At 46.6% G+C, this 5,055-nt stretch overlaps 1 non-coding gene across 1 annotated transcript in view; it reads left to right on the forward strand.

Annotated features, from left to right (window-relative positions):
• The first annotated feature begins 4,282 nt into the window (after window positions 1–4,282).
• The window catches only part of LOC149548637 (25S ribosomal RNA), a 3,402-nt gene continuing 2,629 nt past the window's right edge, over window positions 4,283–5,055 (forward strand). The window contains exon 1 of the ribosomal RNA XR_016354911.1: window positions 4,283–5,055. This exon is cut by the window's right edge and continues 2,629 nt beyond it. This is a non-coding gene — a ribosomal RNA (25S ribosomal RNA).

The raw sequence follows: 5,055 nt of genomic DNA on the forward strand, positions 1-5,055 counted from the left end.
GTCTTTCTTATTCATTTCCATTTCTTCCATCTTCAAACTTTCTTCTAAGAGAGCTAAAAATTTAAAAACATCTTTTTATTGTGACATTAGACCTTACATCCATAAGCAAACGCTTTATCCTAATCACATTCTCTTATTTGGGACCACAAGTTAGTCTCCAAATAGCAAGCAATCCATTTAGTGTCCTATCTTGCCTATAAGATCATATTTGACTATCTTTGGTAAGAGAAAGATACTCAAGCCTTACTTATTTGGGATAACAAGTCAATCTCCAAATAGTAAGTAGTCCACTCAATACCTTACCTTGCTTATTTGGGACCACAAGTCAGTCTCCAAATAGTAAGTGATCCATTTCGTGTCTTATCTTGCCTACAAGATCATATTTGACTATCTTTGGTAAGAAAATGATACTACTATCTTTCAATATCATTTTTTTTGCTAAACTAAGGTCTCTTGTTCAAATTTGGGTAGTTGACCCACTGAGCATCTAAGGTTAAGAGCTCACATTTTCATTTTCTATTTCTCTCATAAGTCTTCATTTATCATTTGGCCATTCTTGTATGGTAAACACACGATGAGAAGGTTTACATTCAAACCCAAAACACATTTGTGGGAATCAACAAAGCAATCAAAAATGGAGAATCTTCCTCCCTCAAACCGCATCTTCTTGGTGATTTTAAAACTCGATCTAAAATGGGAGCCCTCGTCTAGCGCCTCTATCCAATGTTGCTCGAGTATTGCATAAATTTATGCCATTGGCCCGAATCCCCCAACGAATGCCTATGCTTGGACCCTCTCTTAGATCACCTTCTTCGATCACTCGACTGATGCAATTATAGAAGAGACTTGGCAGCAGTTGCCATTCTACAGTGCATCTATTCTGCATTTTTGAAGTTGATCTAATGGCGAGCCCTTGTCTCTAGCCATGAGGTGGGTTCTTGGTGCTCTAGCAAAATTTTTCGCATTCCTATCATGGCTACAATGGGAGGCTTTGATAACAAAAGCTCTCGGCGACCCTCCCTAATAGAATCGGTGCTGGTGTTCGAGAAAGACACGTTATTCAGATTTCTAATATTGGCACCAGCATCATTTCTATTGGAAGGGACATGAAGCCATCTCGATTTTGCTATGCGAGTGCTCTCTCTCCAGAGTCATTCTCTTCGCAACAACTTCTTTGGTGCAAAATTTTTGGAATGGTTCAGCAGCGGTTGTCGTTCCAATGGTGCCATTGTGGTGGTTTCCTAGGAAGCGATTTGAAGGGCGAGCCGTCGTCTAGCAGTTGGGCTGCAGATCACGAGTGACAAGGGAGCCTTTGTTATCAGAAGCTCCCCGTGGCCATTCGATCAGAAGAGCCATTGCTTGTGTGGGCAAGGACAAATGCAGCCTTAGATTCCAAATGAAATCAGTGACATTGGATTTGTATATAAGAGCGGAATGAAGGAGCAGCCCGTTTGCTATGCGCCTCTCCCCAAAGTTGCTCTTCTTTCTCACTCCATTGCCACAATTTTGGCAGTTGTTGGATAGTGGTTGTCATTCCAATATGTCATTGAGGTGATCTAGAGAGCAATGCTAAGCGTAGGAGCTTGTGTCTAGAATTTAGGATGTTTGTGCGAGTGAGCATGGGGGGCTTCTCTTCTCGAAACCTCTCCGTGGCCGTTGTATATAGACCCAGTGTCGACGATATCGATGGATGCGAGCCCTTGGATTCCAAATTTGTTCACAACTAACATTGGTCTTTGTGAGAGATGGGTATGAAAGCACATCTCGATTGCTACGCGGGAGCTCCCCAAGGTCGCCTCTGTGAAAACTCGATCAGCACAACATTGGGAATGGTTTGACAGTGGTTGTCGTTCCAATGTTTCATCAGGGGATGCCTTGGAAAGTGGCCTTTCAAGGGCGAGCTTGCGTCTAGCACTTGGATTGTGCGTCACGTCACAAGTGAATAAGGAGATCTCTCTGTGAACGGCGGCATGGTGATTGCAAGATAATATTAACTTAGTCAGAGCATTGGCCTCGGGCCATTGTGACAACCTTGTAATTTCTCTTTAATTGAAACCTATGTTTGTGCAGTAGCAGAGTTTGCATGTAAGATGGGCCTTGTTCTTGAGAGTTCTAAGAGATGACCTCTGAAACTTTTGGATTGGGCCCCTTCAAGGTGAAATTCATCCAGTTGATCGGATGAAGCTCGATGTGCTTGTATCTATTCTGAGATGGTAATGATGGTCATTAATCTGTGGCGGTGAGTATATCCCATTCGGTAATCACAATGGCAGAGCTGGTGGGAAGTACTTGTCACTTTGTTTTGTTGGATATACCCTATATGTAGGTGTCTGCACGGCTTGCAACACACTACACATTTGGTGTTCAATTCTAAGATGTGCTTGTTGCTGAGTGTGTATGGAGTTGTATCTTTTAGCCAAGGGCCCCGTCTCATTGGCACGTTCTATCATTGCATTTTTATCCTGCCCGGATGGCAAGAAGGAAAGAGATGGTTGCACCGGTGCATTTCTCGATGTCCCTAATTTCATCAAGGGTCCACTCTCCACCCTAAGTTTTTTCCAATTGGTAGAGCCTTGGGATTGAGAGGGGGGCCGGCAAAAGGTTTGGTTGCCGCATAATTTATTTGCTAGTGCATTCTCGGTGCGTGCTCACCTCTTTACTATCTCATCCTACAGAAGTGCATGGCACTGTCGTGATAGCCTTTGTGGTCCAGGCCAGTAGAAGTGTAGAGTATTATCGATAATTTTTGTTTGGATGCGAAAAATCTACATGCCCTGTCCTGCCTTGTGCGATCCGAACGGCTGCGGCTCATGGGTTCTACGGGAGATACTCTTCTTCAGCTCCCCCCTAAAGAGAGCATTTCGTGTTTGCATTGTGTCGAAAAAAAGCCCAAGGCGTTTCATCTCTCTTCAGATGCAAAATTTTGGGAGGGCTTGTCGAAGTATGGCCGTTTGTACAAGGTGCACCAAAAAGTGTGTAGGGGGCATATACCTGGGAAATGGATGTCTCTGAGTGTCCTTACTCGGTCGTGTGCGTGGTGTACATCTTTGCATTATGACTTTGCTATGAGCATTTGTGATTCAAGCATTTTGGGGGAACAGGTTTCGTACGAGATGTTCTTCTCAAGCTCCTACAAACTAGAGCGCTCGTCTTTGCAATGCTCCGACAAGTGCAGGCCCAATGTGTCTGTCTCGGGGAAGAAATCGCATGAATGCTTTTTGTCGAGATGTGGGTGCTCGCGGGTGGTTCCCTCGTGGTGCAGTTCTTCGGTATGTGCATGTGCATGAGATTGAAGCTTGTCTGACAATGCTAGTGTGAGTGTTCACCCGTAGGAACTTTTCTATACCTGCGCTGGCAGATCACGTGTCACGGGGAACGGTTAGCGAGGCTGTGCTGGGAAAGGAGATATTTGCCAGAGGTTAGACATGTCCGTGTATGTGGGCGGGCTCTCATCACCTATAAATGTGGGGAGGGGGTTTTATACACAATGCCCTTGAGTGGCCTTATAATTGAGGTGGTCGCGTGCACAGTGATGCCCCCACCAATCGCATAACCAGCCATGTTTTTGACTCGCACGACCCTTCACCCTTCAGCACGGTGGTCTCCGTTGGCACTTTGGCAACCAGCTCTTCATCATGGGAAAATGTTTGTTGCAATCGAGAAGGATTTTGTCTGTGCGGGTGCACCTAAACAGGCGTGTAGGAGGCATATGCTTGGGAAATGGATGTCTCTGAGTGGCCTTACAATTGAGGTGGCTATGTGCGCGGTGCATCTCGTATAGACTCGAGGCATCTTTCTGAGTAGTGGCGATAGTGAGTTCGAGGGTAAAGGGTTCCTTATGGGATGTTCCTCCCAGGTGCCTATGAACCGAGGCTCCCTGTTTGACCCTCTCTGATCGACGATGGGACACTTTCCTCTTGTGTGAAAACTTTGAGCGTTACGAGTCCTGCATGTGCTATGAACGTCATTCTTGTTGCTTTAGCGATGGATTATGTTTGGATGCATGACGGAGCGAATGCAAATTTTGGTTTCCCATTGTGGTGGGCATCCCTTGGCTACAGTAGCTCTTGGGGGTCCCCTCATTGTTAGAAGCTACCTGGTCGATCCTACCAATAGTCATATGCTTGTGTCAAAGATTAAGCCATGCATGTCTAAGTATGAACTATTTCAGACTGTGAAACTGCGGATGGCTCATTAAATCAGTTATAGTTTCTTTGATGGTATGAACTTTATTCTGGGCTCAGTGGCCCATCGTAGTGCGGGCATTGCTGCATCTCTACCGCATCCCCAAGTCAGGCGTGAGTACCCACTGAGTTTAAGCATATCAATAAGCGGAGGAAAAGAAACTTACCAGGATTCCCCTAGTAACGGCAAGCAAACCGAGAAGAGCCCAGCATGAAAATTGACGGCTGTGCCTGTCGAATTGTAGTCTGTAGAAGCGTCCTCAGTGACGAACCAGGCCCAAGTCCCCTGGAAGGGGCGTTGGAGAGGGTGAGAGCCCCATCGCACCCAAACCCTCTCGCACCATGAGGCACTATCGGCGAGTTGGGTTGTTTGGGAATGCAGCCCTAATTGGGTGGTAAATTCCGTCCAAGGCTAAGTACGGATGAGAGACCGATAGTGAACAAGTACCGTGAGGGAAACATGAAAAGGACTTTGAAAAGAGAGTTAAAGAGTGCTTGAAATTGTCGAGAGGGAAGCGGATGGAGGTCGGCGATGTGCCCTAGTCAGATGCGAAATGGTTTGAGCCGGTCTGCCACTTGGTTCAAGGGACGTGCCAATGCGGGCTATCATAACGACACAAGCGCGACCTTTTGGTCGCACAAATACTTCCATCACGATGGTCAAGGAGCGAAGCACGCACCTTTACGGCGGGCTCTCGGGCACCTGTGCACTTGTGGCACTGGCCAGCGGGATTTCCATTTGACCTATCTTGAAACATGGACCAAGGAGTCTAACATGTGTGCGAGTTGGTGGGTTGGGAAAACCCGCGAGGTGCAAGGAAGCTGACTGGCGAGATCCCCTCTCGGCGGGTGCACCACTGATCGACCCTGA

This window comes from Cupressus sempervirens, chromosome 7 (assembly GCF_028749045.1).
Source record: "Cupressus sempervirens isolate cs-2001-9-10 chromosome 7, ASM2874904v1, whole genome shotgun sequence".
NCBI lineage: Eukaryota > Viridiplantae > Streptophyta > Pinopsida > Cupressales > Cupressaceae > Cupressus > Cupressus sempervirens.